The following is a 23,098-nucleotide window of genomic DNA, read 5'->3' on the forward strand; positions in this document are numbered from 1 at the left end:
AACTATATAGAAAAGTAAACTATGATGTAGGCCAGTAGCACTGAACTATATAGAAAAGTAAACTATGATGTAGGCCAGTAGCACTGAACTATATAGAAAAGTAAACTATGATGTACGTCAATAGCACTGAACTATGTAGAAAAGTAAACTATGATGTACGCTAGTAACACTAAACTATATAGAAAATCATAAATAAGAAAATTTTAAAAAAGGAGCAACGGTCAGGAAAGTGCATGGATGAGCAATACTGAGAAGGGGAAGATAAGTGCAACATTAACATTAACAAATTTATGGAACAGGAACACTCATGTTAATAATTAACACTTAAATACGTGCACATTGAACAAGGCTGAGCTAAATAGCCTATTACGTTTATGTCTATTGCCAGTATATTTTTTTACATAAAAATAATAAAATTTGGTCAAATCAATACATATGGGTATGATATATAGGCTCAACACTTTTACTGTTAATTATTTGTTTTGAATTTACCTAATATTGTGTAAAGTAAACTCTACTTGTGTCTTCAGGTCACAAGACAAACATAATTTGAATTGTAAATATCACAAGGTAAATATTACGTGTCCGTATGAAAAGTTTCAATGTCATATTTAAACGTGTTTTTATTTTATTTTATTTGCTAAATTCTTATATTTGACCCTCATATATAAAATAGATAGAACAATGAACTTGTCAATGCATATATAGACTACTGTTATGCGTTAAACTACAGTTTGAGATTATCGAATATACTTTCATAAAAGAAGTGACATATAACAGTACTATTAGAAAACATACATTTAAGTTACCAAACACAAAATATCATTCAGAAAGTACCTGTCATGTAAACATTTTATACATCAGTTATTACTCAAAATGATGGAGCAAACATCGTTCTTAGGAAACCTCAGCTGAGAACCAGAATGAATTCTTTGCTAGATACCTGCTCTCGGAGTTATGCGGAGCAGTCGCTCAGCAGATTGGTCTCTAGTTTCTTGGGGTTTATGTGAAAAAACAAAATGACAGGCTCCGAGATTTGCCCGTCATCATAATTCACTCTTGTAAACAACATACGTCATCAGGCACCTACTAACAAGGCGAGTGCATTATACTCCACGCCACGCAAATCGATACGGGATACAATAAAACTATTTGTATGCACTGTAACAGGCGAGCGCGGATCGATACCGCCAGCATCCTCGAGTCGAGATCAGCGCGCAGACGACAAGTGAAAGGCGGCAAAATCTGCCGGCTAATTTGTGGCTGATCGTATGCATGGCTCTGACGTAGGTATCCAGGGGTTGACGTCATTCGGCGGATTATATCCAAGGTACATGTTCCATCGGAAAATGTCAACCTCATTACACTTCACTAGTGTGCACAATTCATCAAAACACCTTCCCCACGAACCGGTGGGAAGCTTAACCTTGGGAAATGGCTCGGTCATAGGGTTCCATCGACAGACGACAGACATAACTCGTGGAGTATGGATGTCTGGGGGCTGGTGACGGTCACTAGGGTATTGATGGTTACGTATATTCGTGCCAACGAGATCAGGATCGTGATATGCTTAGAACGCAGTGTTGTTAAACAACAAACCAAGACGATCAAGGCGTCTAAGTATCGAGTTCTAGTTAATAGGTAATCTATCCGGTTGTGTAAGAGAAGGAGGTGAACCGTTGTCCGTCAGCCTCTCTGCCTGACATAATATACATCTATCATGTAGTGATTGGGGTTAAATATTCTGATGATTATTTTGTGATCACATTAATAAGACACTCACGATTTTCGTTCCTTTTGTTATACCTTTAACAGCAAGATACCGGATTCACTCAATTTTATTTTTTATTTTTAAATTGACGGGGACCAAGATAAACTCTAAAAGAGGACTTCACATGACTGAAGTTTTGTAATTAACAAAAAAAAAATGTTATGAAGGTTCATTGGTCATATTTTTTAGCTTATCGTGTTGCTTTCTATTAAAATGTATTTACTGAGATATCACATTACATTAAAATGTATTTACTGAGATATCACATTACATTAAAAAAAAGTCAAATCATAATGCAGGACCAAAGCCACACCGCATTTTTAACATATTGTCTCTTTCTACAAAAGAATTACAAAATGGGTTGAAGCATTGCAAAAAATACAAATATCAGCAATTAGCTATGAGCTAAACCCTTTTAGGGTGACTGTCTAGATTCTCTAAGCAAGGAACCTGAATGTTAATAGTTCAAAGAGTTTGTACTCTATGAACTAATGAAATAAATCACAGCTTTCTTTGCAGACCAGTCCCGGTCGGAATTTGACTCCCGGCTCCAGGGACAGCATGTTCCTGAATTTTAAACAGGGTCCCGAAATTATTTGAAAATTGTTATTTTGTCGGGGTAGCTTTTAGAAACAAAAGCTGTTCTTGCGTCTCATTTTGAGCAATTGGGCGGAAACAATTTGATCGCGGTATGCAAGCAAATGTGTCGCTATTTAATCATTAACACTAACTAAATTATCACAGGAGGCACAAGTCACAGTAAAGTGTATATACTTTCTAAATGGCTGTTAAATCATTCAAATCTGTTACAGTTTTAGCATACTTCAGTTTCTTGTTTGATATACTCGAATTATCGGTTAGTTTTTTCACACTTCAGTTTCTTGTTTGGCATACTCGCTTTATCGTTTTACTCATTGCACCTTCAAACAACCAATTCTGCTCGTGCATCTTAACTATTATATACATTTTAAAACAGTTTACATGCATATAGTAAGTAATAAGTAAAATGTATCAAAATATATATAATAATTAAGATGAACAAGTACAATTTGAGGTAATTAAAACTAACTTGCACGATACTCTTCAACAATGAGGTAACACAAACATTACATCAAAACCTAACTCCATATTAACACACTGTCCCCGCGCATAGCAACATGTACTGCTGAATTGATATTCTAATCTATTAACACAATTTTCCGATTTTACAGCGCTTATCCCTTCGTTAACAATTATGTTTTTTCCCCAACAAGAATCTTTTCCAAAATCACACCCTAGCTGTTTTCTAATGTTAACAAGTGAATCGTATCGGACTTAACTCGGGTGCATTAATTGCTTGTTGAAAAGAAATGAAAATGATACATAACAAGTTTTGCTCTAACAAAATAAGCAGCCTGATTAAAGTAGTCGTTTGATCCATGTTACATTGTCCTGTCAGCACTGAAGAAGAGACACGTATTTTTATTTAGTTGGAAAATATAGTCTTATCAACACATCATGAAGGATACATAACACGATTTTTTTTCAATAATGGGAAAATAATCAACTAGGTTCGAAACAGTATTCGTTTATCATTTTTCCAATATTTTCTCACCAACGCTATATTATTCCACCATCATAACCGCACATAAGATGGTTATTTCTTAAATAACATCAATGAAACAGTGGTATCTCATCAATTAGCGCTTATCAGTCTCTTTGGACAGTTAACGATGCTATATAAACTGCAATATTTCCTTTTTCTAATTATAACGACGCTTCCCACAGAATTTTCGACATCGGCCTGAGTGCCAACTTCCTGGATCTTGATCTTCTTTTTGGAAAAGGCGAGATAACTCCTATACATGTACTATCATCTTAGTTGGTTTTGCACATCATCTTATTCTGGCTATATTGTGTGGTTCAACAAGCTCCCTGAAAGAGGCTATACTCACTCTCAGCCTCATGTTTGTATTCAAAGACACCAATTTAAGATCATAACTTATATATCTAGTTTGGAGATATTGAAATTGAACATAAGCTATTAACATGTTCTATTACAAGGTAATATAGTCATTAATAAGACATTAAGGCTAATGCCTTACTATGAAAATAGTTCACCGGACTTATAACATGTTAGTCTTTTTAGCGACTCAACTCTGTAGAGTCTGTACCCGAGGAACTGAGTCTTAATATTGACACACAAAATCTTACAAAGGCACATCTTTTGAGAGTTTGCCAAGCCTTAGCGCGGTCTGGTTATTGGCAAGTTGAGGTAGAGGAAGACCGACTGTTCTGTAGATACCTAGGTTTCAAGGAAACCAACCGGATGGGTTTACACTGGCTACATTCCAGCGTTTAATCGAGAAATGCATGGGTGATATGCATCTCTGAAAATACCTCATTTTCTGACTTTTGGCCCCACTTTAAACCGTACAAATGTGATTTTTTCAAGTCTTCATTTTCAATTTAGATGCTAACAAATCACCAGGACCCGATGGGATGCATCCGAATGCTTTAAAGGAACTTCGCGATGTTTTGTGTACACCAATTTCGATAATCTTCAATAAATCTCTCTCTGAAGGAAAACTACCCCAATCATGGAAGGACGCGAACATCACCGCTATTTACAAAAAAGGTTCAAAAACCGATCCTGGAAACTATCGACCTGTTAGTCTTACTAGTATCATCGTTAAAACAATGGAAAAACTTATACGTGATAGTATAGTTCAACACATGCAACTGAACAATTTATTCAGCAAAAATCAGTTTGGATTTCTCCCCGGAAGATCAACAACACTTCAAATGTTAATCGTCCTAGATGAGTGGACTCATATGTTGGATACGGGAGGAGAAATTGATGTCATTTATATGGATTTTATGAAAGCTTTCGACAAGGTACCCCATCGCCGTCTAATACACAAGCTATATAATTATGGAATCAGCGCGAAAACTGTTAAATGGATAGAAAACTTTTTAAGTGATAGACATCAAAAAGTAGTGGTTAACGGATCTACATCCAAATTACAGAACGTCTTAAGCGGAATTCCTCAGGGGAGTGTTTTAGGACCAATACTATTTGTTATGTATATCAATGACATGCCCGAGAACAATGCGTCATCGTGCCCGCTATTAGCGGATGATACTAAATTATACCGCAAGATACGAACTGATGAGGATAAGGAAATTTTACAAGCAGATTTGAATAATATTCAAAAATGGTCTGATGATTCGCTTTTGAAATTTCATCCGAATAAATGCAAGGTTCTTCAGGTTAAAGGATCACCAAACAATAATAGAACATACCGTCTCGCGAGCAAAACTGGAGAAGACGTACTTGACAAAATCAACAGTGAAAAAGATTTAGGAGTAACGGTGGATGCAAACCTGGTCTTTCGGACCCACATTCAAAACTCAATAAATAAAGCTAATTCAGTACTCGGGATTATTAGAAGATCATTTACTTTTTTGGACGAATCGATTTTTAGACAGTTATTTAAGGCTCTTGTAAGACCGCATCTAGAATACGCAGCCAGTGCGTGGAGTCCGTATAAGCTTAAAGATATCCAGATGATAGAGAATGTACAACGAAGAGCCACTAAGCTTCTACCTGGATTTAAAGAAATCTCCTACGAAGAACGTTTTGAAAAATTAAAACTACCGACACTAAAACACCGAAGGACTAGAGGGGATTTGATTAACGTTTTCAAGATTGTGAAGAGGAAGTTTGATGATAAAGTCACGTCAGACATATTTGTCTACGATAATAACGAAAGAACACGAGGACATAAATTTAAGCTGTATAAACAACGATGTAGTACAGAGCTAAGGAAAAACTCGTTCACGTTTAGGGTAGTTGATATCTGGAACGGTCTACCGGAATCGGTTGTAAATGCAGAAACCACGTAGGATTTTGAGATCCTGTTGGATAACCATCTGAAGGACACTATTTACAATAATTATTGATAATGATTTTTAAAATAACTCTTTTGTGAAAGTTTATATATGTTAACCAGTGACAATATAATATGTTTATACTATGTTTTGTGATATGGACTTAGAGGCTTTCAGCCTGCGTCCATTATTTTTCAATTAAATTCAAATCAATTAAAATAAATTGGATATGTAGTTTCAGAACAAGGCACAGCGACAGACCCCGAAAAGTTGTCTGCTGTTAAAGAATGTCCAGAGCCAAAGAACGTAAAGGAATTACGCCAGTTTCTGGGTTTCAGTGGCTATTACAGTCGTTTCATAAAAGATTACGCCGCCTCGTAAGCAATGGACTGGAAGAAAAAGTCTAAGACTGCCAAGACTTCATAGTTTAAATCAAAGTCATACCCTTAATCAAAATCACAGAGGGTTTTGGGTGAAGCAGAAACTGATTCAACCTCCTGTTCTGACCTACTTTCTTTTACACACTATTGAAATCGCCTCAGACCTGGGTGCAGTATTATACCAAATGCACGATAGGAAGGAGAATTGCATCTGCCAGTCGAAGTTTGACCGCTCGTGAGCAGAATTATTAAGCATATAAGTTGGAATTTCTTGCATTGAAATGCGCGTTTACAGATAAACTTCATGTATCCTTGTATGTATCAGTTTTGAAGTTGTCACAGAAAATAGCCCCCTTTCTTATGTGATGGATAAGGTCAAACTTGATGTCACACGCGGGTGGTATCTCCCGCCATATATAATTTACTCTGAAGTACCGAACTTGGAGAAACAATTCAAATGCAGATGGTATCTCTTTAATGTCTCCCATTAAGTCCGATGCTGTTCAGGCTATATATCAGGCAGCCGATACACAAATCAAAAAGGTTGATCCAAAAGTTGCTATGGTTTCAGACCTTGTGAGAACCGATTTCCATCCGATAGGGGAAACCATTACACAATGAGTCAACATATGTACAGAAACGCCTGAGGTCTTGGAGCAGGTTATGTCTGCGTGACGGAGTTCTCTACAGAACCACTTCTCTTCACGGTCCTAAAGTAAACCAGCTTATCCTGTCAAAACATTACCATTACCTAGCATTTAAAGTTGTTCATGACGATGTGGGATATTAGAGAAGGGAGAGAAAACTCTTTGGTTGTCATATCAACGCTTTATCTGGCCGGTGAACATGTAGGTTGATAATTGTGGTCGCTGCATGAGACGAAAGATACCAATGAAACAAGTAGCTGAGCTGTTTCTAATAGAACAATCAAATACTTTGTATTAATTTCTATTCCTTGAAAAATCTTCAAGTTGGTATGAGAATATTCTGGTCATAACTGATCACTTCACCAGATAGGCTCAGTCAGTGCCCTGTCGCAATTAGACGGCACATACAGCAGCTAAAGTATTGTACGAAAAGTGAATAGCCTATTTCAGCTTCCCTGTGCAACTTCACAGATCTCAAAGTTCAAAAGACCAGACTCACTTAATACCACCAACAAGCAAATGGCTTGACAGACAGGTTTAACAGAACACTCCTCGGGATGATAGCTTCCCTCGAGGAGCACAATAAACCTAACTGGACCTTCTACGTGGCACCGCTTGGCCAAGCCTACAACGCAAAGAAGAGTGTTGCCACTGGATACCCATCCAACTGTTTGATATTCGGCTGGCATCTTCGGTATATACATTCCTTGGAATCAACCCTAACCAACAGAAGGCAGTACAGTTTGGAATCAACCCTAACCAACAGAAGGCAGTACAGTTTGGAATCAACCCTGACCAACAGAGAGCAGTACAGTTTGGAATCAACCCTGACCAACAGAGAGTAGTACAGTTTGGAATCAACCCTGACCAACAGGGAGCAGTACAGTTTGGAATCAACCCTGCCCAACAGAGAGCAGTACAGTTTGGAATCACCCCTGACCAACAGAGAGCAGTACAGTTCGGAATCAACCCTGACCAACAGAGAGCAGTACAGTTTGGAATCAACCCTGACCAACAGAGAGCAGTACAGTTTGCTTACGAAACGGCTCGTCGTACTGCCTCACGGAAAGCTGCTCAGAACCGAGACCGCTATGACAGGTCAGTACGTCAGTCAAAACTAAATGTTTGTTACAGTGTTTTGGTAAGGAAAAAATCGGTCTAAAAGGAAAAAACAAACTGGTGGGAACAGGAACTCTATTTGGTTATCAGTATTCCAAATAGGGATATATGCGATTGCACTTGAACCCAGATATAGGTACAAATGAACCTTTCATAGGAACATATTGCTCTCTTTATTAAGGATATCCACTCTAAGGATGATAGCAGCAAGGTTAAACAACATAGAAAGACGATATCAGGAGTCTGATTGAGAATTAGATTATGTGCTCCTCCTTGTTGTAACTATATAGTTGAGAAACCGTGAGCCATGCAAAACAACAAACACGATACCGACAACTGTATCAATTATTGGGCCAGGTACACGATATTCAGGAAAAAAGCAAGATTCTGTGCTGGAAATTGTGAACGGCTCAGTGTAAGTACACGATGTAGAGATAGATCCTGTCTCTGTGGCAGAACATCAACATACCAGTACAATATCTTACAAGGCAAAGTATAACTCCCCATCCCCGCCAGAACGAGCACTGAACCATTACCAGGCCAATGTATAACTCAGTACCTACCAGTACAAGACCTTACAGGGCAAAGCATAACTCCCCATACCCGCCAGCACGAGCACTGAACCATTACCAGGCCAATGTATAACTATCTGTACCCACCAGTACAAGATCTTACAAGCCAAAGAATAACTCCCCATACCCGCCAGCACGAGCACTGAACCATTACCAGGCCAATGTATAACTATCTGTACCCACCAGTACAAGATCTTACAAGCCAAAGCATAACTCCCCATACCCGCCAGCACGAGCACTGAACCATTACCAGGCCAAGTTGTTACTCTTTATACTCAATTTTACAGTCATTACCTAACAAAATTGTTTAATAAACATTTACAGAAATATATTTTAAACACTTTCAATACAAACATTTGAATAAATATACCTGGACAAAAAATCTACCAACTGCTTGACCTCCTGTACACAGTATATAATGATTATATGGGTGTGGTGTTGAAAGACAAGGGGTTATGGGCATCAGCTACAGTGGCGTTTTACTGACCTGTTGTGTTCACCTGTGGAACAGCATAGATTTACCATAAATATGATGGCACGTCCTTAAAAGACTTTAACTGTTAATATGACGTTTAATAAATTAAAACCAACAAATTTATTTACATGGTAGCAGATGTTGACTTGGTTTCCAGAAATTTGTTAATTCATTAGATGTAGGTTACAGTCACTGTGGCATGCAAAACCTGAACTGGATACTGGATAATAAGTAAATTGTACTGAATTCAGAAACGTTATTTGTTATATGCGATCTTCATATTCTATAATGTCAAAACAAATTACAAATGCCCCAGCCATTGGTTTTCTGTTGTGTGTGTTAGCAGGTATCGCCATAATACGACAATGGTGACGAGATTCCAAATATCAACGGTATAATTTACACTACTAGTACTGAACAACATGTTTGTGTAAGCGTATACGTAAACAGAACGTTTTATCTATATCTTCGTCGTCAGACACGGTAATTCTTTATAGAAAGTAATAGGGATAACTTTAAACACTTTACTGATCATATTGTGACTTTGCAGACATGACTGAATCACAGCAAACTACAAATAGTTCTATACACACATTGTACCTTTAATTATGGAAGTGGTTTGAGATAAAGAAAAGCTCAACAATAAATACTAAAAGGAAATATCATGGCCTTATTGATGATTCAACCTAATACTAATAATGTTATTATCAACAATAACAATAACAATTCTAAGACATTGTGTTAAAGTCATAAAGATATATTTGATTCAAAGGACAATTTCATTTTCAAATGAATAATCAGAGCTTTATGAAACAGTTTAACATACTGACTATTCAAACAGTATGATAAGTGTATAATAACATATGATGTCTAATACACTAACTATATGCCTTATTTAAGGTTGCATTCCCAATTTTATTGCCGATTTTCACTATATTTACTGGTATAGGAGCTTATTGAAAAAGTGCAAATCATCATGTACATGTTGGGGATAGGGAAACTCTACACTGAGGTACGGAATTCGGACTTCAAACTTGGGCAAATCCTCATTTCTGACCCTATTTTCACATCCTCGGGTATAGATTTTCTTTCGTCCGGGAAACCCTGGACTTTTCTATCAGAAAAACAACACCTCGGAGGTGAACGGCTGCACTGCTTTTTTGGAAGGCTCGTAGTGTTCCGGATGGAAGTTCCCAATCCCCCATACCTACACATGATAACACTGTGATTTAATCAGAAAAGCATGTCCCAAATCCCCCTATTTACTTTTAAGTACACAAGAAATAGAGAATCAGTTTAATACATTTTTATTTCACAACCTATATCATTCCAAGATTCCCATTGTAAACTTAAATTGTTACAGATGTAAAATATATTCAATTATTCTTTATCGCTTTTAGAAAGTCTAGACAGAAAAGAAGGTTTGCTTTCCCTGCTGGTATTTCCATCAGATCTTTAATCTAATTTATACTTTTCAAGTTAAAGGGCCTGTCACACCTAGCCGATTTGGGTCGCCGGAGCTATACCGGAGCACAAATTTGGCGATTTTCGGGGCGCAACGGTATCACATCGCTAAGAACGGTAGTACATCGTCAGACAATCGTCAGAACATCGGCGAAACCTTTAGCAACGGCAGGCGACGGTAGAAATTTTTGAACATTCTCAAAAATGTCCGCCGTTGCGCTGCCGGAGTAAACAACGGGACTACAACGGCAGTACATCGGCAGTACTCCGGTATGGCATCGTTAATGTCGGTAGAGCACCGGTAGCGTCCCGTAATGGATCGGCGGCTCTCCGTCGGCCTCAAAGTGTACCGTACTGGTACCGATGTGATACCGTAGCACTACCAAATACCACCGAAGTAGTACTGATGATCCGCCGATGTAACAGGTAACGATGAACAACTTATATTAACATCGGCAGCGCAACGGTATCACTCCGCTATAGCTCCGGTCAACGGTGGCACATCGGTAGAACAACGGCGACGCCTCGGTAACACTGAGGTGACAGAAAAGTGGTATTCGGTAGCACATTGGCTCTTACATCGGTAGAACAACGGTATCCCAACGGGAACGCCGGTACTATATCGGTATTGATACGGTCAATTTTGGTTTCGCAGGTTTATCGCCGTAGTTATTTTTTTGCGGCGAGGCACATCGGTTGTGTGTGACAGGCCCTTAATCGGTCTTTGAGTTTTATTACGTCTGTCTAACTTATGTTTCCCTTGCCATGTTGTAATTTCCTATAACCGTCGACATCCGGGGCACTCATTTCAAAATTTACATACCCGTCTGCTACATCTTCTATACTATAAAACATCGGTTTGAGCTTCGACAAATGTCTTAGAGATAGTGAAGAGATGTTCCGAACCACACGTGTTCTGTATGGAGGCTAATATGGTGGGAGAAATATAAATGTTTAAAAATTGTAGTGAGATTTTCACCTTAAAATTCGATAACTGAAGATTGAAATGTATGTAGTCTTCCTCACGGTAGACATACAGGAAAGACCGACCTATTTAAAGAAATAATGGTGGTCGTGGTGACTTTTGAATTAGTCGATATGGTGATTTGATAATGCAGATAATTAAATGATGTATCAGTGATGCAATTTGATGTCATGTTGATGTGCAAATTTTAAAGTAAGGATGTAAGAGCGCGTGAAGTTAAACTTATGTATCTTTAAAAAGTATTTTTTTGGAATAAAAAATAATAAAGTAAAACGTCAGATGATGCGAGGTGCGAGTGTTTTAAGGAGGGGGGGGGGGGGGTTAAACTTTCCATTAATCACGAGGTTAAGTGTATATGGTACCTCAATCACTGGCAATAGGTTAACTGCTGTAGAAAATTATATGATCCTGGAATCATAATAAATAACTCTTAATGGTCCTTTACACTTGAAACCACAGGCTAAAATCAAGTAACAATGACTCTTTCTCAATATATCAGCCGGTCTTCAAACAGAGATGTCTCTGATTTAACTTTTCAATTTCTTCACTTTATATTCCCGTTATAAAATTATAGATGTACAGAGAAAACATATTTACAGCAGCATACACAATCAAATGTAATCTGTAAGGAGGACAAATCAAAATGTGTACATGCGGGATGTGAATAGCCTCCCCGACTCCTCTCCTGAAAGTCAATCACTTGATCTAACATTTTGGTATTCAATAGCATGACCGGTGTTCTTGGAGTGTTTTGCGGTCTTGGAAACACCACACCTGTAGTTTCTCTTTTTGGATTTTCCCGCTTGATGCTAACAATCGAGATCAGAGTTCTTTGGGTTAAAAATGTATTAAAACCCTACAACGGTTGAAAATCTTTCTTCATACCTTCTAAGATATCATGTACATGGGGAATTGTCAAACATGCTTAGACAGTTGATGTATCTGTGATTGGTAATATATGTCGGGCGGTTTAGAACGGTTGCTGTCTGAAATGCCGATTGCTCGTACACACAGACTGTCCAGTATTGATGCAATCTCTTATGTCCATATCTCCTTTTTCTGTTGGTAAACGACTTCCGAAAAGGGAAGTATTTGGATCAATGAAGGAATATCAGGTTTTCCAGAAATTTGTTAAGAATATGCAGATGTACAGGACAAAAAAGCATATCCTTATACTTAGTTTCAAGGATGTTGATCTATTTGAGCTTGTCGACTACGTCCTTCGAGTTCTTATAAAGTTGTGCTTTCTTACCAAACAGTGATCAATAATATTCGCAATCATTTCGGATGTCGGTAATATAACCGATGTTGGATCACAGATACATATCGCGAATGAGAAAAAGAACTTATGCAAGAATATACTTCAAAGTTCAAAGGGCAATGAACTCGTCCTTAAACGTAAACATGTGTCATCAACTTCAGCAGTGTCGACAAACAGCGATCTATTTCGGCGAAATATGGATCTAATTAAATCAAATGTAATCCCATAAATGTTTTATTTATCGGACGGCTATGTGTCCAATCTTCCAGATTTTGCTTAGTCGGATAACTACACGTAACAGGGTTGAGTGCGATTCTATCATTGTCCCTGATGAATTCTGCATCGAAAGAAATATTCATGTGACGACATTGCCATATCAGCGCTCAGAATGTTATTATACGTCAGTATCCTTACTTACTTTATTTACTTGTATACTTTGGCGAGGTCCTCAAGCCTTTTGAATATTTTAAAGCTAACATAGTCCTAACAAGTCGCCATGTTTCTCTCTATTTCGGAGTTCACACACAACTAGCCTTGAACGGAGCGTTCTGAGTTTCCAAATCTAGTAATATTATTATACTGAGGTATATTTGGATTTTCGTCGTCTGCGACTTGCACAGTAACATTCGATTTAGTGACTGAAACTTGTAGTGTAAAGGGATCCGGTACCAGTAGTTTTATAGGGGTGCATCAGCCAAGGGATTGGGCGGGATATTCTGTCTGGTTCTACAAATGTCTTCTTCGGTAATACGGTTCGTTCGTTATGACACCATCATGTGAGGTTGACTGGGGACAGTTGTGGTGCAAGTTGTCATTGGTCGATACTGCGGTAATGGAGCCAGTCACGGAGTATTTAAGTTATTTACTAGTTTTAACCTTGGTCTATTCACTCGGTTCAAGAGGTCAGGTGAAACCATTTCCTTCCGTTAGTATACAATGACCTACTTAGCAGTATTCCTTCTATATATCACAACCGGATAATAAACAATTTTTGCACACAATTTATACTTATTTATGTAAGTGTTGTCTCATGTTTTTCCAATGTACGTTTGTATGCTAATTTGTTTGAAGTATTTATGTTATATTTTTGTGTCTATGTCTGTATACATATATGTGTGCATGTTGGTATATATGTTATGGAATGTACGTGTTGTTTGTACCAATGTATCAATGTACGTAAGTGTTCGTCCTTTAAGTTAGGTTCAAAGAACTTGAACTTGAAGTTAGGTTCAAATGTTCAAGCATCTCCATCGAATTTATGATATATGATGAAAGAAAGAAAGTGAAAGAAAGACGAATGATGAATGAAAGCCCTCCTGCGAGAGGACAACACATTGTAAAGGGGAAGATCCCAGGGCTCCTCAACCCTGGCATCCTCTAAAAACAACTTGCTGAGGAAGTAAAATATTTTAACCTTAAAAAATGTCTGATGCTGGCAGATAGACTATCTTGTCTGATCGTGACCACTGTTATTACAATACATATAGCATGTACATATGTAGTAGTCTGAAGCAATGACCTTCTGAAGACAGAGCGTAACCATGTGTCTATTTAGCCTGTTTAGAAATCGCTTTGATAGCAGTGGTAAGTTTCACTTTCATGTCTACTGTTGTATAATAAACTATAATGAAACTCTCTGATAACAGTGGTAAGTTTCACTTTCATGTCTACTGTTGTATATTAAACTATAAGGAAACTCTCTGATAACAGTGGTAAGTTTCACTTTCATGTCTATTTTTGTATAATAAACTATAAGGAAACTCTATGATAACAGTGGTAAGTTTCACTTTCACGTCTACTGTTGTATAATAAACTATAAGGAAACCCCCTGATTACAGTGGTAAGTTTCACTTTCATGTCTACTGTTATATAATAAACTATAAGGAAACTCTCTGATAACAGTGGTAAGTTTCACTTTCACGCATACTGTTGTATAATAAACTATAAGGAAACTCTTTGATAACAGTGGTAAGTTTCACTTTCATGTCTATTTTTGTATAATAAACTATAAAGAAACTCTCTGATAGCAGTGGTAAGTTTCACTTTCATGTCTACTTTTGTATAATAAACTATAAGGAAACTCTCTGATTACAGTGGTAAGTTTCACTTTCATGTCTACTGTTGGATAATAAACTATAAGGAAACTCTCTGATAACAGTGGGAAGTTTCACTTTCATGTCTATTTTTGTATAATAAACTATAAAGAAACTCTCTGATAGCAGTGGTAAGTTTCACTTTCATGTCTACTGTTATATAATAACCTATAAGGAAACTCTCTGATAACAGTGGTAAGTTTCACTTTCACTTCTACTGTTGTATAATAAACTATAAGGAAACTCTGTGATAGCAGTGGTAAGTTTCACTTTCATGTCTACTTTTGTATAATAAACTATAAGGAAACTCTCTGATAGCAGTGGTAAGTTCCACTTTCATGTCTACTTTTGTATAATAAACTATAAGGAAACTCTCTGATAGCAGTGATAAGTTTCACTTTCATGTCTACTTTTGTATAATAAACTATAAGGAAACTCTCTGATAACAGGGGTAAGTTTCACTTTCATGTCTATTTTTGTATAATAAACTATAAGGAAACTCTATGATAACAGTGGTAAGTTTCACTTTCACGTCTACTGTTGTATAATAAACTATAAGGAAACCCCCTGATTACAGTGGTAAGTTTCACTTTCATGTCTACTGTTGGATAATAAACTATAAGGAAACTCTCTGATAACAGGGGTAAGTTTCACTTTCATGTCTATTTTTGTATAATAAACTATAAGGAAACTCTCTGATTACAGTGGTAAGTTTCACTTTCATGTCTACTGTTGGATAATAAACTATAAGGAAACTCTCTGATAACAGTGGAAAGTTTCACTTTCACGTCTACTGTTGTATAATAAACTATAAGGAAACTCTGTGATAGCAGTGGTAAGTTTCACTTTCATGTCTACTTTTGTATAATAAACTATAAGGAAACTCTCTGATAGCAGTGATAAGTTTCACTTTCATGTCTACTTTTGTATAATAAACTATAAGGAAACTCTCTGATAACAGTAGTAAGTTTCACTTTCATGTCTACTGTTATATAATAAACTATAAGGAAACTCTCTGATAAAAGTGGTAAGTTTCACTTTCATGTCTACTGTTGTATAATAAACTATAAGGAAACTCTCTGATAACAGTGGTAAGTTTCACTTTCACGTCTACTGTTGTATAATAAACTATAAGGAAACTCTCTGATTACAGTGGTAAGTTTCACTTTCATGTCTACTGTTGTATAATAAACTATAAGGAAACTCTCTGATAGCAGTGGTAAGTTTCACTTTCATGTCTACTTTTGTATAATAAACTATAAGGAAACTCTCTAATAGCGGAATTATCTCCAGGGTATAGATTGCACAATGCATTAACAAACAGTTAAGGTTTTCTGGCACTAGAATACTCGAGGGATTCGTTGTGTTAAATATTAAGTATTTTCTTAGAATGGAGGGCGGATGTCTAGCCCGTCTCGTAGGCAGATCATTTAATAGTAATGTTCAGTGCCGTATATTTTAGGTTATTGTAATAACCGGCCAAATTGGGCCTTTTAACAAGTCAGTTATGTGTGTACGGAGAGTAGCCATGCACTTTTACAATTGTCTGATTTTTCAAATATTATTTTGTTAAGCTTATATTTTCCCTGAGTACGCTTTGTTACTTTTTCGTTTTGGTTACAATTCCATATTTCTACAGGCTTTACACATCACCGATTCTTGTTTGTTTTACTATTTTTATTTCTGTTTGACTTAATTTGACGAAAATAAACTTGTGGAACTTGAATTCTGGTGTTGTTGTGGGTCTTTTCTAACATCTCGACTAATCAGGGGAATAGAACCGGAAGGTTGGTTTGGTTCTAGATTTATATTTCAAAATTTGTATAGTTTGTACACCATTTATTGCACATCGCGAAGTCATTTGGGTGTCAAACTCTGTTTTCAAAAACAAGCATATAGAACTCAAATAGCCTGCAGAAGTTGACGATAGTTTGGCGGTATATGTATCGAAAACCCTTTTCATTTACACTTTAAACTGTGTAACGGTCAGATTTTTGATAAAACGGTGGAATATGTAGATATACAGTTATGAAAATGAAATATACGTAATATGTTAAAACCACAATGTTCGTAGAATGTCATTTTTGGCTAATTTATTTCCAACCAGACAATCAGGGTACGTAATATATTCCTACTTTTTGCTCCTGTACTGGCAACCATAAATTAAAAAAAAATGATATTGCAAGGCTGCTACTAAGTTTGTGAGAGTAAGTTGATGTAGTATGAGCACTAGTTGTCCATGGATGCACCCCTTGTTAAACATTCGTGATTCGTTCATTGCATCCAGTGTGTTTCGACAAACAGAGGACTATCTAGTTCGAAATGACTGAAGGTAGTGACTGCTACAATCAATGTTTACAAGTTGATACCTATTCGGAAGACCTCTTTCTGAGATAGATATTCAGGGCGAAAAAAATAACACCACAAAAGTTCTCCCCCTACACCAACTCAAGGGACATCACTCCTACAATCTCAATAGAATTTTATAGAATTTATAGTAGTTGTCTCCCTTATACTATATTATGACGATTGTTCCAAATGCCCGGGACTTCCAGACGAGGGAACAGAGATTTTGTGGAGTTTTCATAAAGCGTATTATGTCTTTCTGACTTTGTCACATTAAGGAATATATTTCGCTGAACAACCAGCTAGTGGTTAAATTAGTAAGCTTTGATTGTTATTGATCGATAGCTAGTATATTCTCAAATTCCACATAAAGACAACACATATCTCCTGTGAATGCCCTTGGCAGTGGGATCTTCTTCTTATGGGATACTTGTCTTTATGTCTTCGCCCGGTTCTCCCTCACGAGGACGACAAGTTCATTGGTCGATGGACAGAAGACGTTAAAGCCGATAGCTTTGCTATGAATTCTGTTTCAGTTCGGGGTAAGGTGTACTGATACATCATAGCCCATTTCGCGTATTTAACCATTGAACCTGAAAAGTTAACCAAAGGATCAGATCTGAACCGAAGCTGACCTCTGGAATTCGACACGTGCATTTCCAATGGTCCAAACGTTCCTGGCCGAAATAAAAAATCTGAATATCGATAGTTAGCATTATTACTACTAAAGCACATGACGTGTATTTTAGGAAATGTTATACATTGAGTGGACGCGAGGAAAAAGGATATTTTATTCTTGATTAAATGTCATTTGCTTGTCGTACAAGTTAGAAGCTTTGTACTTTCAGTTCTGCCTTTACTTTCGTTTATCGTGGAATATTTCTGCGCCACCTAAACCGTTTTAACCGGGACATACGAAAGGGATCCATGTTGCTCACATACTCATATTATAACGCGTCAAGTGCATCGCAATTTAATTATTTTGTATATGAAAAAATAAATATTGCATAGCAGCATAGGCCTTATTTCATAAACAACTCAGGTCCAACTGGTTGAAACGTTTGGATCGCGATAAACGAAAACGGCCCAGGTGTGTTAGCATTCCAGATTGCAGATAAGAGTTGCTTCCCATACTCCATAATATTTGGATTGCTACTGATGTTTGATGTTTAAATTTAACCTGATCATTGTCAGACCTTCGCAGGTTAAAACTTGGATAAAAAATCTAAGAGATCTGAGGAAGTGTTGTTTTGAAAGAATCAACGAAAGCAATGGAGCTGAAATCAGGTGGTAAATTGTTCCAAAAATTGTCCAGCTCAAGAAAAGAAGGAACATTTTTAGTAAGATGGAATCTGAAAAGAATTTTGATGTGCATGTTTTGCTAAGCATGTCGAAGTGACTCAATGAGTGGTATTTTCCACATAGATGTTAAATCGTGATTACTTTCATAGAGAATAATAATCCTCCGATCTTTTCTCCTGTCGCTTAGGGAACGCTAATTTAAGGTGAATATCTTTATTTGTTGGAGACATTTCGGGCTTCTCTTACGTTGCACCATCTCTAACTGTATAACATAGCTTGGAAAGTGCTTATATACATACCCAGCCTGTTGTTGAAATTGAAATTAATGAGGGATCCTAATATGGCGGCAAGGTGGAAAAATAAGCATTGTCACAATAATTCCTGAACGGGTTTCTAATTAATGTGATTACTATACTTTGACTTTCTGTATATATGCTCAATTATACTCGTCTTACAGTCTAAGTATACCTTGTCATTTTTATTTTATTTATAAACTTATTCATTTTACTTGTAAACAGCCTACCTGAAATGACCATGTTACGACGATATCGATATTTTGTCACATAACGAGATAATTAACATTTAAAAAAACCACAACAAAAGTGTTAGCGTAATGTCGGTATTTGCATTATTGCGACGAGATGTCGAGATAGCGACATAATAAAGGCATACACTATTTATCTAGCTATGATGTTTAATTATAATTGTTATGTGCTATAATTATTTCCCCTTAAATATCTCGCTTTATGCTGGCAGATCAGTGACACCATACCATGTCCCTAATTGTTTTACATTTTGTATCAGAGAGAGAGAGAGAGAGAGAGAGAGAGAGAGAGGCTGAATTAAATGATAATCAACTTCGACTGAAGTACACTAAAAATGTTTGCTACGAAGTATAGATAGCCTATTAAAGACATTGATATGCCATTTGGAAAAATATTAGTTTTAGATATGCACGAATGACGTTTACTTCTGTGGAGCCAAAACACATATTTCACCACACCCGTAAACATTCAGGAAACACGTAAGCCACGCCGTGAACATTTATCGTTGTTACAGTTTGGCACCAAACTTCTGGTATGAACTAGAGACTCCAGCATTGCAACAATAATTTAATTAGTATCACTTCATTGTTTCTACTCTAGCTGACGTAACAAGCGATGGAGGTTGTATGCTTTTTTTCTAAACTGAAAAAAAGACACTGAAACAGCTAAATATATATATAGTGTTTGACTTTATGCTCTGGAAGCAGTTGCTACTGCAGTGCAATCCAAAGACGACGAGAGCTTCACGTAACCCATAATTACTGCCACAGAAAACAGGCCTAGAGCAAACTCCATTCTGACTAGAACATAAAACGGAATGGCTCTCTTGGGAGAACTAAGCAGTGAACGTATACCCCACTAACTTGATATACACACACCGACTATTGATTTTCTCTTTGACAGGAATTTTACAGAATACCAAAATATTAAATAATTGTGAGATTCATCTCGGTTATGTCAAAATACGGAATCATTAATTGTGTGTAACGATCCACAGGTCCCCGTGTTCAAACAAAGATTGATAATAATCTCAAATCAAGGTCTTTGGTTCAACTCGAACCAGATTTCACTGTATTCCCCCGCCATTCCAGTTACATGATAACTTCAAACATCTCATAGACAGATACCGCGAGAAGGAGACGAGATTGGATTTAATTTCTCGCTGTTAAATGTCACGAGGGAAAAGGCGTATCATTTCCCGTTTTTTTTTCTTTTTCTTGCTGCAGCAGTTAGTTTCATAATAACAGCTTCTCCCAGAAAACGAATGTATATTATCAGTACAGTCTTTTTTATAAACCGTAGGGATTCTTGGCGTTTCCATTTCAATATCAAAACACACGTCATAAACATCATTTGGGTATAATTGACGTAGATATACCTAATAATTGTAGCGTTTGTAACGCTAAAATGATTATTTCAAAACTTCGATAATGAAACATGACATTTATGTGAATCGCACTTGGAATCGGGGTATTTAAATGTACTCAAATACACCATTTACTAATAAAGATCAACTTGTGTAATGTTTATTTCTGGGGGTTTTATCTCTTTTTTTTTATCATTATTATTCAATTTTGTTTGGTGGTCGTGAGTTCCATAGTTTTGTCTAACACATCTCGTCTTTTAAAAATAACATCTTTTCAATGTGATCGGGAAGTTTTCGAATATTTGCCTGGAAACTTCCATTAGCCAGGTAGCTCAGTCGGTTTGAGCAATAATATAACAATCCGAGGTCAAGAATGTGAATCCCTGTCAAGCTATGCTGAACTGGGAAGACTGAATCCCTGTCTAGTCACGCTGAACTGGGAACACTATATCCCTGTGTAGCCACGCTGAACTGGAAACACTGAATCTCTGTCTACTCAGGCTGAACTGAGAACACTGAATCCCTGTCTAGCCATGCTGAACTGAGAACACTGAATCCCTGTCTAGCCACGCTTAACAGGAAACACTCAATTCCTATTTAGCCACGCTGAACTGAGAACATTGAATTCCTATTTAGCCACGCTGAACTGAGAACACTGAATCCCTGTCTAGCCAAGCTGAACTGAAAACACTGAATCCCTATTTAGCCATGTTGAACTGAGAACACTGAATCCCTTTCTAGCCACGCTGAACTGAAAACACTGAATCCCTGTCTAGCCACGCTGAACTGAGAACACTGAATCCCTGTCTAGCCACGCTGAACTGGAAACACTGCATCTCTGTCTAGCCACGCTGAACTAGGAACACTGAATCCCTATCTAGCCACGCTGAACTGAAAATACCGAATCCCTGTCTAGCAACGCTGAACTGAGAACACTGAATCCCTGTCTAGCCACGCTGAACTGAAAACACTGAATCCCTATTTAGCCATGTTGAACTGAGAACACTGAATCCCTTTCTAGCCATGCTCAATTGAGAATACCGAATCCCTGTCTAGCGTCGCTGAACTGAGAACATTGAATCCATATTTAGCCACGCTGACATGAGAACACTGAATCTCTGTCTACTCACGCTGAACTGAGAACATTGAATCCCTTTCTAGCCATGCTAAACTGAGAATACTGAATCCCCATCAAGCCACGCTGAACTGGGAACACTGAATCCCTGTCTAGCCACGCTGAACTGAGAACACTGAATCCCTTTCTAGCCATGCTAAACTGAGAATACTGAATCCCCATCAAGCCACGCTGAACTGGGAACACTGAATCCCTGTCTAGCCACGCTGAACTGAGAACACTGAATCCCTTTCTAGCCACGCTGAACTGAGAACACTGAATCCCTGTCTAGCAATGCTGAACTGGGAACACTGAATCCCTGTCTTGCCGCGCTGAACTTGGAAGATTGAATCCTTATTTAGCCACGCTGACATGAGAACACAGAATCCCTGTCTAGCCACGCTGAACTGGGAACACTGAATCTCTGTCTAATCACCCTTAACTGAGAACACTGAATCCCTATTTAGCCACGCTGACCAGAGAAGATTGAATCCGTATCTTGCCACGCTGAACTGAGAACACTGAATCCCGGTCTAGCAATGCTGAACTGGGAACACTGAATCCCTGTCTTGCCGCGCTGAACTTGGAACACTGAATCCCTATTTAGCCACGCTGAACTGGGAACACTGAATCCCTGTCTAGCCACGCTGAACTGGGAACACTGAATCCCTGTCTAGCCACGCTGAACTGAGAACACTGAAACCCTATTTAGCCACACTGACATGAGAACACTGAATCCCTGTCTAGCCACGCTGAACTAGGAACACTGAATCTCTGTCTAGCCACGCTGAACTGGGAACACTGAATCCCTGTCTAGCCACGCTGAACTGAGAACACTGAATCCCTTTTTATCCATGCTTAACTGAGAACACTGAATCCCTTTCCAGCCATGCTAAACTGGGAACACTGAATTCCTGTCTAGCGTCAATGCCTGAGAACATTAAATCCTTATTTAGCCACGCTGACATGAGAACATTGAATCCCTGTCTAGCCACGCTGAACTGAGAACACCGAATCCCTGTCTAGCCACGCTGAACTGGGAACACTGAATCTCTGTCTAATCACCCTAAACTGAGAACACTGAATCCCTATTTAGCCACGCTGAACTGAGAACACTGAATCCCTATTTAGCCATGCTGAACTGAGAACACTGAATCCCTATTTAGCCACGCTGAGCTGAGAACACTTAATCCCTGTCTAGCCACGCTGAACTGAGAGAACCGAATCTCTGTCTAGCCACGCTGAACTGGGAACACTGAATCTCTGCCTAGCCATGCTGAACTGGAAACACTGAATACTTTTCTGGCCATGGCTGAACTGAGAACACTGAATCCCTTTTTAGCCATGCTGAACTGATAATACTGAATCCCTGTCTAGCGTCGCTGAAATGAGAACATGGAATTTCTATTTAGACACCCTGACATAACTAGCCACGCTGAACTGGGAACACTGAATAATCCCTGTCTAGATACGCTGAACTGGGATCACTGAATCCCTATCTACCCTATTTAGCCACGCTGAACTGAGAACACTGAATACCTGTCTAGCCACGCTGAAATGGGAACACTGAATCCCAATTTAGCCACGCTGACATGAGAACACTGAATCTCTGTCTACTCACGCTGAACTAAGAACATTGACTCCCTATTTAGCCACGCTGACATGAGAACACCACGCTGAACTGAGAACACCGAATCCCTGTCTAGCCACGCTGAACTGGGAACTCTGAATCCCTATTTAGCCACGCTGAACTGTGAACATTGAATCCCCATCTAGCCACGCTGA

Source organism: Mizuhopecten yessoensis, unplaced genomic scaffold (genome assembly GCF_002113885.1).
Source record: "Mizuhopecten yessoensis strain PY_sf001 unplaced genomic scaffold, ASM211388v2 scaffold11095, whole genome shotgun sequence".
In the NCBI taxonomy this organism is placed as follows: Eukaryota; Metazoa; Mollusca; class Bivalvia; order Pectinida; family Pectinidae; genus Mizuhopecten; species Mizuhopecten yessoensis.